We start from the raw sequence: 14,604 nt of genomic DNA, 5'->3' as shown, positions 1-14,604 counted from the left end.
CAAGAGGAAAAGATTATTAAGATGCCTACCCATTCATCAAATTTAATTGGACCAACGGCAAGACTTGCCAAGTTATGCCAATTTGCATATTAACTGCATTAACTTCTAACGTCTCCTAGTCTGACGCAATTATTTATGAAGTTATGCCCATTTTTGCATTTGCTGCAGTAATCGCATCGAACTTTCGATTAAACTAACACATTTACAGTAAAATACTCATAGTTATCGATAAGAATTCCATTCTATGGTCATCCAATATCTATTTCCTTGTCAACTATGCCCGTGGTAACTAAATCCTATGCGGTATAGTATTCGATGCATTTTAAGAAAAAGCAGATTCGATATATATCGAATTTTAGACTACATACAGTACCTATTCTCAAAGTACATCATGAGGAATACAAAAATGTACTTATTTACCAAATTTGGTTGGTTTACGATAAATACATGTCAAGAATTGCCAATTTACTTATTTGGTATAATAATCGAATCGAAATTTCGATAATACCGACACCTGTACAGTAAAATGCGCAATGCTACTGATTCAAAGAACCTTCTGTGGTCTTACACTATAATATTCTCCCTAAACTTTGCCCGTGGATGTTAAATCCCTCGTATTATAGCAATTCGATATATTTTAAGAAAACGCAGATTCGATATATATCGAATATGAGACAACATAGTAAACATATTTACACAATGCATTATGTGTAATACCAATATGTATCAATTCACTAAATTTCATTGGTCTAACTGTAATACTTATCAAGTTATACCAATATTCGTATTTGCTATAATAATCGAATCGAATTTTCGATTATACTGACACCTGTACAGTAAAATGCGCAATGCTACTGATTTAATTACCTTCTGTGGTCTTACACTATAATATTCCTCCTCAACTTTGCCAGTAGATGTTAAATCCTATGTATTATAGCAGTTCGATATATTTTAAGAAAACGCAGATTCGATATATATCGAATATGAGAAAACATAGTAAACATATTTACACAATGTATTATGTGTAATACCAATATGTATCAATTCACTAAATTTCATTGGTCTAACAGTAATACTTATTAAGTTATACCAATATTCGTATTTGCTATAATAATCGAATCGAATTTTCGATTATACTGACACGTGTACAGTAAAATGCGCAATCCTACTGATTTAATTAACCTTCTGTGGTCTTACGCTATAATATTCCTCCTCAACTTTGCCCGTAGATGTTAAATCCTATGTATTATAGCAATTCGATATATTTTAAGAAAACGAAGATTCGATATATATCGATTGTGTGACTACATAGCAAACATATTTACACAACAGGTTGTGAGTAATACCAAGATGCATCAGTTTACCAAATTTCGTTGGCCTAACAAATATACTTACCAAGTTATGCCAATTTACGTATTTGGTAAAATAATCGAATCGAACATTCGATTAAACTGACACCGGTACTCTGAAATACGCATTTCTATTGGGTTATATTCCATTAGTATGTCATTCTTCATGTTATGCTGGCACAACCATCTCAAGCGATGGATATTCCAAAAAGTTATTAGCCTTCGATAATATTCAAGAAAACGTAGATTCGATATATATCGAAAGTGAGTCCTCAAACAGTAGTCCTTTTAACATTGCTGCATGGAGAATACCAAGATGTACCCATTTGCCAACTTTCATTGGTCTATCCTAAACACCAACAAAATTATGTTCATTTGCTTTTTTCAATGGCGGCATAGGGGACCCTAAGAGCCAATGGTCCTACCCATCCTGTATTCATATGCATATCCATATTCATGAGATAGCAGATATTAATTTGGAAACAATAGAAAAACGCATTTCGAAAAATGGACCGTGGTCTTTGGTTAAGAATCATGGGCCGTATACATACCCAATGCAAGTTCCCAATGTCTACTGCCATGCTCCCTCCTATAAGGCGATGCGAGTTTTTCTTACCGAGTCCGACCTCAAGCCGTTTGGCGGGGAGGAATGGCGGCGATCGCCGGGAAGCCAAAAAAATAATTTGGGAAAATTTCAAAATGAAATAATTCATTAACTATTACGATACCTAATTAAAAAAGAAAACCCAAAGTCTAACGAATAGTTAGGCTTGTGCCAACAACTTCGTGAGCTACATAGCTTAAGTTTCGTTCGCCAGCTCTCAAATCGAAATCACATAAGAACGCGTGTAAATCGATATCTCGAAAACGGTTCGACCTATACGCTTTTTACCAATGCCAAAAAAATCGGCCAAAAAACTAATGTTTCCCATTTGAATCTCGTCCGCGTGCGGCGATATTAAGTGGGTCATATCGCGAATTAATTTTTTTTCCATAAGAGCCAATGTTAAAGTAGATCGATATATCTCGAAAAGTATCGAACTTTTTGTCATTTTCAGATTTATTCTCCCGATGAATATTTTTTTAGTTTTACCACAAAAAATCTCAGCCCGATCGGCCCGGTAGTTTGGGCTGCGAATTTGTATCAATCACACAATCAATGAGTCAGTTTCCCACTTTATATATCTAACGAGTATATAATGCTTGAATTCTTCAAGCGTGTCGTGGTGGGTAAGGAGATATGGTGGTGTCATAAGTAGTTGTGTCCTTGGTCCATAAGTTGTTGAAAAGTTCGAAAATTTCACCATGTCAAAGGTAAAGCCAGTCGATTATTTTTATGAAAACTCATGTTTGATATTAATTGGAACTTCGCCCATAGTCTTCATTAATTTCTATTTGACAGCAAGTGGAATACTAATATGTACTCACACACGAAATTTCATACCTCTAACTGAAATAGTTATGAAGATATGTCTATTTGCATATTTGCTACAATAATCGAATCGAACTTATGAATAAAGTGACATCTGTATTGAAAAATACACAAATCTATTCATACTTTCATCAAAATATTTATACAAATTCATTCTATTCATCCATTATCTATAAACCTTCTCGAATATGCCCGTGGATACAAAATATTATGTTGTAAAGCAATGTGATACACCTTAAGTAATCGCATTTTCGATATATATCGAATGAGAGACTAAATACAAAACATATGTCCTATGTGCATTTTGAAGAATACCAATATTTACTCATTTACCAAATTTCATTCATCTACCTCAAATACTTTTCAAGTTATGTCAATATTCGTATTTGTTATAATAATCGAATCGATATTTCGAATATACTTACATACATAAAGTAAAATGCTCAGAGATATTGATTAATATTCATTCTATAATCATCCACTATCACTCACCTTCTCAACTATGCCCGTGGATGCCAAAACCTACGTGGTATAGCAAATCGATACATTTTAAGGGAACGAAGATTCGATATATATCGAATGTGAGGCTACATACAAAACGTATTTCCCTTTTGCATAATGAGAAATACCAATATGTACCCATTTACCAAATTTCTTTGATCTACCTGAAATACTTATCAAGTTATATCAATATTCGTATTTGCGATATTAATCGAATCGAACTTACGATTATTCTGACATCGGTACAGTGAAATACTCATTGCTATTGATTAAAGTTGCGTTCTATGGTCATCAAATATCTATTACCATCACAACTATGCCCGTGGATGCTAAATACTATGTGATATAGCAATTCGATATATTTTAATGAAAAGCGGATTCGATATATATCGAATGTGAGACGACATACGAAACGTTGTTCCCCTGTGCGTTATGAGGAATACCAATATGTACCCATTCACCAAATTTCATTCATGTATCTCAAATAATTCTCAAGTTATGTCAATATTCGTATTTCATACAATAATCGAATCGAACTTCGATTATAATGACATCTGTATGGTAAAATTCTCATATTTATTTCTTCGAATTTCATTCTATGGTGATCAACTATCTATTTCAATCACAACTATGCCCGTGGATGCTTAATTTTTACGTACAATAGCAATTCGATACATTCGAAGAAAACGCAGGTTCGATATATATCGATTGTGAGACGACATACAAAACGTATATCCCCTGTTCATTATGCCTAATACCAATATGTACCCATTTACCAAAATTCATTCATCTACCTCAAACACTTCTCAAGTTATGTCAATATTCCTATTTCTTATTATAATCGAATCGAACGTTCGATTACACTGACATATGTGCGGCAAAATGCTCAAAGCTATTGATTCGAAATTCAATCTATGGTCATCCATTATCTATTACCATCGCCCATATGCCCGTGGATGCCAAATCGTATGTGTTATAGCAATTCGATATATTTTAAGAAAACGCAGATTCGATATATATCGAATATGGGACTACATATAAAACAAATTTCCCCATTGAATTATGAGCAATACCAATATGTACCAATTTACCAAATTTCATTCATCTACCTCAAATACTTCCCAAGTTATGTCAATATTCCTATTTCTTATAATATCGAATCGAACGTTCGATAACGCTGAAATCTGTACGGCAAAATGCTCATAGCTATTGATTCGAAAATCATTCTATGGTCATCCACTATCTATTACCATCGCACATATGCCCGTGGATGCCGAATCGTATGTGTTATAGGAATTCGATATATTTTAAGAAAACGCAGATTCGATATATATCGAATATGGGACTACATACAAAACAAATTTCCCCATTGAATTATGAGCAATACCAATATGTACCAATTTACCAAATTTCATTCATCTATCGCAAATACTTAAAAAGTTATCTCAATATTCATTTTAGTTATAATAATCGAATCGAAAATTCGATATTACTGACACCGGTACTCTGAAATATCCATGTCATCTGTTTTTTTTCAATTGGTTGGTCATTTTTACATGTAATGCCGGCACTAATTTCCTTCGTAGATGAGTATTCCAATAAGTTATTAACATTCGATAGAATTAAAGAAAACGTAGGTTCGATATATATCGAAAGTGATGGCCATTATTGGGCTAAATTTTATATGGTCATAATAACAATACAATGATGTACCTATCTGCTAAGTTTCATAGGCCTAGGTGAAATACTTTGGAAGTTATGCTCTTTTCCATTACACCATTGCAGTAAATTCACCTTCTAAGCCTATGGCCAATGTCAATGGGAAATCCGTATATATAACAAATGACTGTTGCATTAGCGATACCGAAAACGCAATGAAAAAATCAATACTCAAAAAAGTTAGGCGGTGAGGCTTTACTGGGATCATAACAATGTTAGCCCTCTCCAAATTTCATCCGTATACATGCACGTATGAGATAGGGAAATGCGTGTATATCTTACGGGCACCGACCACCGCCCGTTTGGCGGAGAGGAATGGCGGCGATGGCCGCGGGCTCAAGAAAATAATTTGGGAAAAATTCGGAATGAAATAACTCGTTAAATATTACGAAATCTATATAAAAATGAAAACCTGGACGTACCGAAGGTACGTTTGTAGGCATGCTTTTTTGAGCTGAATAGCCTAATTTTGAAGCGCCAGCTCTCAAATCGATATTTATCGATCGTCCTATCTCGACAATGTTATTTCGATAATGCTAATAACTCGGAATCTATTCGACATACGTTAGTTCCGATAAAGCCAAAAAATCAGGTAAAAATAAGAATCAACATATTAGGCGGCGAACGACGTACTATTTTTGCAAGTGGGTAAAAAAAAATTCCAAAGTTGGTCCATAAGAAAAGCATTGTCGATTTTTAAAAATTATTTCGACAATTATCGAAAGAGATCGACGAAAAACGAAGGTACTAAAAAATCGACCAAAAAATCTAGTTTAAGTCAGGGGGAGGCGATTGTCCTGAAACGCTTAGTTATGACGATATTAAGGAAATAGTTTTAGTCCCATAAGGCTGCCATGTTAATTCAACTCGATATATATCGAAAAGTATCGTACTTTTTTGAATTTTCAGATTTATTCTCACGATGAATTTTTTTTCAGTTTCACCACCGAAAATTTCATCTCGATCGATTCGGCAGTATGGGCTGTGAATTTGTATCAATCAGTCAGTCATCAATCGTTTTGCAGCTTTATATTATCCAACGAGTATATTGGCGCTTGAATTCTTCAAGCGTGTCGTGGTGGGTAAGGAGATATGGTGGTGTCATAAGTAGTTGTGTCTTGGGTCCATAAGATGTTGAAAAGTTCGAAAAATTCGCCATGTCAAAGGTAAAGCCATTTGATTAATTTTATGAAAACTCATATTTGATATTAATTGATACTTCGCCCATTGTCTTCATTAATTTCTATTTGACAGCAAGTGGAATACTAATATGTACTAACACACGAAATTTCATACCACTAACTGAAAAAGTTATGAAGATATGTCAATTTGCATATTTGCTACAATAATCGAATCGAACTTATGATTAATGTGACATCTGTATTGAAAAATACGCAAATCTATTCAAACATTCATCATTATATACATACGGATTCATTACATTCATCCATTATCTATAATCCTTCTCAAATATGCCCATGGATACTAAATATTATGATGTAAATCAATTTGATACATTTTAAGTAATCGCAGATTCGATATACATCGAATGAGAGACTAAATACAAACCAATTTCCTAATTGCATTATGAGGAATACCAATATTTACTCATTTACCAAATTTCATTCATCTACTTCAAATACTTTTCAAGTTATGTCAATATTCGTATTTGTTATAGTAATCGAATCGATATTTCGAATAAACTTATATATATAATGTAATATGCTCATAGATGTTGATTAATATTCATTCTATGGTAATTCACTATCTCTCACCTTCTCAACTATGCCCGTGGATGCTAAAACCTACGTGGTATAGCAAATCGATACATTTTAAGGAAACGCAGATTCGATATATATCGAATGTTAGACTACATACAAAACATTTTTCACTATTGGATTAAGAAGAATACCAATATGTACCCATTTACCAAATTTCTTTGATCTACCTGAAATACTTATGAAGTTAATTCAATTAACGTATTTGCCGTAATAATCGAATCGAACTTACTATTATACTGACATCCGTACAGTGAAATACTCATTGCTATTGATTAAAGGTGCGTTCTATGGTCATCAAATATCTATTACCATCACAACTATGCCCGTGGATGCTAAATAATATGTGATATAGCAATTCGATATATTTTAATGAAAAGCGGATTCGATATATATCGAATGTGAAACAACATACAAAACGTATTTCCCCTGTGCGTTATGAGGAATACCAATATGTACCCATTCACCAAATTTCATTCATGTATCTTAAATAATTCTCAAGTTATGTCAATATTCGTATTTCATTTAATAATCGAATCTAACTTCGATTATAATGACATCTGTAAGGTAAAATTCTCATATTTATTTCTTCGAATTTCATTCTATGGTGATCCACTATCTATTTAAATCACAACTATGCCCGTGGATGCTTCATTTTTACGTAGTATAGCAATTCGATACATTTGAAGAAAACGCAGGTTCGATATATATCGAATGTCAGACGACATACAAAACGTATATCCCCTGTTCATTATGCCAAATACGAATATGTACCCATTTACCAAATTTCATTCATCTACCTCAAACACTTCTCAAATTATGTCAATATTCCTATTTCTTATTATAATCGAATCGAACGTTCGATTACACTGACATATGTGCGGCAAAATGCTCAATGCTATTGATTCGAAATTCAATCTATGGTCATCCATTATCTATTACCATCGCGCATATGCCCGTGGATGCCAAATCGTATGTGTTATAGCAATTCGATATATTTTAAGAAAACGCAGATTCGATATATATCGAATGTGAGACAAAATACAAAAGGTATATACCCTCTGCATGATGCCAAATACCAATATCTACCCATTTACCAAATTTCATTCATCTACCTCAAATACTTCTCAAGTTATGTCAATATTCGTATTTCATATAATAATCGAATCGAACTTCGATTACACTGACATCTATACGGCAAAATTCTCGTAGCTATGGATTCAAAATTCATTCTATGGTCATTCACTATCTAATACCATACCAACTATGCCCGTAGATGCTTAATTTTTCATCTTATAGCAATTCGATACATTTGAAGAAAACGCAGATTCGATATATATCGAATGTGAGACGACATACAAAACTTATATCCCTTGTGCATTATACCAAATGCCAATATGTACCCATTTACCAAATTTCATTCATCTAAGTGAAATAGTTCTCAAGTTATGTCCATATTCCTATTTCTTATTATAATCGAATCGAACGTTCGATTACACTGACATCTGTACGGCAAAATGCTCATAGCTATTGCTTTGAAATTCATTGTATCGTCATCCACTATCTCTTACCATCGCACATATGCCCGTGGATGCCGGATCGTATGTGTTATAGCAATTCGATATATTTTAAGAAAACGCAGATTCGATATATATCGAATGTGAGACAAAATTCAAAACGTATATCCCCTGTGCATGATGCCAAATACCAATATCTACCCATTCACCAAATTTCATTCATCTACCTCAAATACTTCCCAAGTTATGTCAATATTCCTTTTTCTTATTATAATCGAATCGAACGTTCGATAACACTGAAATCCGTACGGCAAAATGCTCATAGCTATTGATTCGAAAATCATTCTATGGTCATCCACTATCTAATACCATCGCAGATATGCCCGTGGATGCCAAATCGTATGTGTTATAGCAATTCGATATATTTTAAGAAAACGAAGATTCGATATATATCGAATATGGGACTACATAAAAAAGAAATTTCCCCATTGAATTATGAGCAATACCAATATGTACCAATTTACCAAATTTCATTCATCTACCGCAAATACTTATAAATTTATCTCAATATTCATTTTAGTTATAATAATCGAATCGAAAATTCGATTATACTGACACCGGTTCTCTGAAATATCCATGTCATCTGTTTTTTTTCAACTGGTTGGTCTTTTTTACATGTAATGCCGGCACAACTTTCCCCCGGAGATGAGTATTCCAATAAGTTATTAACATTCGATAGAATTAAAGAAAACGTAGGTTCGATATATATCGAAAGTGATGGCCATTATTGGACTACATTTTATATGGTCATAATAAAAATACAATGATGTACCTATCTGCCAAATTTCATAGGCCTAGGTGTAATACTTTGGAAGATATGCTCTATTCCATGTCACCATTGCAGTAAATTCACCTTCTAAGCCTATGGCCAATGTCAATGGGAAATCCGTATATATAACAAATGACTGTTGCATATGCGATACCGAATACGTAATGAAAAAATCAATACTTTAAAAAGTTATGCCGTGAGGCTTTACTGGCAATAGTCCTGTCAGCCCTCCGCAAATTTCACCCGCCTAAATACATGATTGGGATAGGGAAATGCGTGTATTTCTTCCGGAGACCGACCACCGCCCACTTGGCGGAGAGGAATGGCGGCGATTGCCGCGGGCTCAAGAAAATAATTTGGGAAAAATTCGGAATGAAATAATTCATTAAATATTACGAAACCTAATTAAAAATGAAAACCTGGACGTACCGAAGGTACGTTTGTAGGCATGCTTTTTTGAGCTGAATAGCCTAATTTTGAAGCGCCAGCTCTCAAATCGATATTTATCGATCGTCCTATCTCGACAATGTTATTTCGATAATGCTAATAACTCGGAATGTAATCGACATACGAATTTTTCGAGATAGCCAAAAAATCAGGTAAAAAATAATATAAATTGTATTAGGCGGCGACGGTCATACTACTTTTGCAAGTGGGTCAAAAAAAATTCCAAAGTTGGTCCATAAGAAAAGCATTGTCGATTTTTAAAAATTATTTCGACCGCGATCGAGAGAGATCGATGAAAAACCAAGGCATTAAAAAATTGACCAAAAAATCTAGTTTACGTCAATGGGAGAAAACGTCTCTGGGACTTTTTTTCGAGGAGATATTAAGGAAATAGTTTTAGTCCCATAAGGCTGCCATGTTAATTCAACTCGATATATATCGAAAAGTATCGAACTTATTTGAATTTTCAGATTTATTCTCCCGATGAATATTTTTTTAGTTTTACCACCGAAAATTTCATCTCGATCGACCCGGTAGTTTGGGCTGTGAATTTGTATCAATGAATAAGTGATCAATCCGAATGCAGCTTTATATTATCCAACGAGTCGATATGCGCTTGAATATATCAAGCGTGTCGTGGTGGGTAAGGAGATATGGTGGTGTGAATGGTGGCCTGGTCCTGGGTCCATAAGTTGGTAAAAAGTTCGAAAAATTCACCATATAAAAGGTAAAGCCATTCGATTAATTTTATGAAAACTCATATTTGATATTAGTTGAACTTAGCCCATTGCCTTCATTAAATTCTATTTGACAGCAAGTGGAATACTAAAATGTACTCACACACGAAATTTCATACCTATAACTGAAATAGTTATGAAGATATGTCAATTTGCATATTTTCTACAATAATCGAATCGAACATATAGTTGATGTGACATCAGTTTTGAAAAATACACAAATCTATTCATACCATCATCATTAAATCCATACGGATTCATTCTTTTCATCCATTATCTGTAAACCTTCTCAAATATGCCCGTGGACACTAAATATTATGTTTTAAAGCAATTTGATACATTTTAAGTAATCGCAGATTCGATATATATCGAATGAGAGACTAAATACAAAACATGTTTCCTATGTGCATTATGAGGAATACCAATATTTACTCATTTACCAAATTTCATTCATCGACCTTAAATACTTTTCAAGTTATGTCAATATTCGTATTTGTTATAATAATCGAATCGAAATTTCAAATAAACTTACATATATAAAGTAAAATCCTCATAGATATTGTATATATTCATTCTACGGTCATTCACTATCTCTCATCTCTCAATTATGCCCGTGGATGCTAAAACCTACGTGGTATAGCAAATCAATACATTTAAAGGAAACGCAGATTCGATATATATCGATTGTAAGACTACATACAAAACATTTTTCACCTTTGGATTAAGAAGAATAGCAATATTTACCCATTTACCAAATTTCTTTGATCTACCTGAAATACTTATCAAGTTATATCAATTAAGGTATTTGCCGTAATAATCGAATCGAACTTACGATTATACTGACATCGGTACAGTGAAATACTCATTTTGATTTAAAATACGTTCTATGGTCATCAAATATCTATTACCATCGCAACTATGCCCGTGGATGCTAAATTCTATGTGATATACCAATTCGATATATTTTAATGAAAAGCGGATTCGATATATATCGAATGTGAGACGACATACAAAAACTATTTCCCCTGTGCGTTAGTGGAATACCAATATGTACCCATTCACCAAATTTCATTCATCTACCTGAAATACTTCTCAAGTTATGCCAATATTCGTATTTCACATAATAATCGAATTGAACTTCGATTATACTGACATCTGTATGGTAAAAATCTCATAGCTATTGATTCGAATTTCATTCTATGGTCATACACTATCTATTTCCATCACAACTATGCCCGTGGATGCTTAATTTTTACGTAGTATAGCAATTCGATACATTTGAAGAAAACGCCGATTCGATATATATCGAATGTGAGCCAACATACAAAACGTATATCTCCTGTGCAGTATGCCAAATACCAATCTGTACCCATGTACCAAATTTCATCCATCTACCTGAAATACTTCTAAAGTTATGTCAACATTCCTATTTCTTATTATAATCGAATCGAACGTTCGATTACTCTGACATCTGTACGGAAAAATGCTCATAGGTATTGATTCAAATTTCATTCGATTGTCATCCACTAACTATTTCCATCACAACTATGCCCGTGGATGCTTAATTTTTACGTAGTATAGCAATTCGATACATTTGAAGAAAACGCATATTCGATATATATCGAATGTGAGCCAACATACAAAACGTATATCCCCTGTGCATTATGCCAAATACCAATCTGTACCCATTTAAAAAATTTCATTCATCTACCTGAAATACTTCTCAAGTTATGCCAATATTCGTATTTCACATAATAATCGAATTGAACTTCGATTATACTGACATCCGTGTGGTAAAAAAATCATAGCTATTGATTCGAATTTCATTCTATGGTCATCCACTATCTTTTACCATCACAATTATGCCCTCAAATGCTTAATTTTTACGTACTATAGCAATTCGATACATTTGAAGAAAACGCAGATTCGATATATATCGAATGTGAGTCGACATACAAAAAGTATATCCCCTGTGCATTATGCCGAATTCCAATCTGTACCCATTTACCAAATTTCATTCATCTACCTGCAATACTTCTCAAGTTATGTCAATACTCCTATTTCTAATTATTATCGAATCGAACGTTCGATAACACTGACATCTGTACGGCAAAATGCTCATACCTATTGATTCGAATTTCATTCTATTGTCATCCACTATCTATTTCCATCGCACATATTTCCGTGGATGCCGATTCGTATGTGTTATAGCAATTCGATATATTTTAAGAAAAAGCAGATTCGATATATATCGAATGTGAGACGAAATACAAAACGTATGTCCCCTGTGCATTATGCCAAAAACCAATATGTACCCATTTACCAAATTTCATTCACCTACCTAAAATACTTCTCAAGTTATGTCAATACTCCTATTTCATATTATAATCGAATCGAACGTTCGATAACACTGACATCTGTACGGCAAAATGTTCATACCTATTGATTCCAATTTCATTCTATGGTCATCCACTATCTATTACCATCACAACTATGCCCGTAGATGCTGAATTTTACGTAGTATAGCAATTCGATACATTTGAAGAAAACGCATATTCGATATATATCGAATGTGAGGCAACATACAAAAGGTATGAACCCTTTGCATTGTGTCAAATACCAATATGTACTTATTTACCAAATTTCATTCATCTACCTGAAATACTTCTCATGTTATGTCAAAACTCGTATTTCATATAATAATCGAATCGAACTTCGATAATACTGACATTTGTATGGTAACAATCTCATAGCTATTGATTCGAAAATCATTCTATGGTCATCCACTATCTATTACCATCGCACATATGACCGTGGATGCCGAATCGTATGTGTTATAGCAATTCGATATATTTTAAGAAAACGCAGATTCGATATATATCGAATATGGGACTACATGCAAAACATATTTCCACATTCCATTATGAGGAATACCAATACGTACCAATTTACCTAATTTCATTCATCTACCACAAAAACTTGTGAAGTTATCTCAATATTCATTTTAGTTAAAATAATCGAATCGAATAATTCGATTATACTGACAAAGGTTCTCGGAAATACGCATGTCATTTGTTTTTTTTCCATTGGTTGGTCGGTTCACATTTTATGCCGGCATAAGTAACTCTCAAGATATGTATTTCAAATAGTTATTAACATTCGATAGAATTAAAGAAAACGTAGGTTCGATATATATCGAAAGTGATGGACATTATTGGACTAAATTTTATATGGTCATAATAATAATACAATGATGTACCTATTCGCCAAATTTCATTGGCCTAGGTGAAATACTTTGGAAGTTATGCTCTTTTCCGTTACACCATTGCAGTAAATTCACCTTCTAAGCCTATGGCCAATGTCAATGGGAAATCCCTATCTTAGACCATATAAGAACTAGACCCGCCATTCCCCACCCCTACCCATGTCTCGCCGTGTGGCCAACATCTCCCCTCCGCTCCCTTCCTTCCCCACCCACTTTTAAAGGGGCGTGACGTAACGGTTGGGACGCTCATCGTCGTAGCGCATGGCAACGAATGGGGATTCACTGTATTACTGCGGTATTTTGACCATTTTCTTCGCGATTTTTCAATTAAAAGTACTAATATATATTGCGTTATGTACGAGAAGTATTCTCTCAGCCATGGTTGGATTGGTGAATTTACAATTAATGAACAGTGGTTTTTTTCGTCATTGGCAGCGACGAAAAAATATTGTGGCAGTAAAATGAAGACAAAGCCCTTTGTAAACTTCCGCAGATTTTTTCTTATCTCGTTAGCGATCTAGCATCATTCGGAACATCGTTATAAAAACATGAAATCTTGCACAAAAGTTGTAACCGGGGGAATTTTAGAGAGGAAAAGGGTCATGGTGTAAAGAATTTGCCGGTCGTCCACGAAGTAACGCGGCAACGCCTTCGCATATAGTAATTTTTAAACGGTCAATTATGCGATGCAAATTGAGCTGCGCGCTAGCGCTACTAAAAAGGGATGTCAACAAATCAGCATTCATATTATTTAGGTAAGTAATTTAGTTATTTCATAAATGCATAATTTTTTACTTAGCAGACAGCTCTCGTGTTATATATATTTTGCGATGGTGGAAAAAGGTCGCCGGCTTTGCCAGTGACACCTACGATTTACGTACGCTACGGAAAATTCTGGGAATAAATAATACCTATTAACATATTTAAAATTAGAAAGAAAGAGAGGATTGGATTAAAATAATTTTAAAAATAAATTTGCTTTATAACAATCAATTATATTTAATATATTGAATAACTTATTAAATATTTT

This window comes from Ischnura elegans, unplaced genomic scaffold (genome assembly GCF_921293095.1).
Source record: "Ischnura elegans unplaced genomic scaffold, ioIscEleg1.1, whole genome shotgun sequence".
Classification (NCBI taxonomy): Eukaryota; Metazoa; Arthropoda; class Insecta; order Odonata; family Coenagrionidae; genus Ischnura; species Ischnura elegans.
This window is presented reverse-complemented; position numbering follows the sequence as displayed.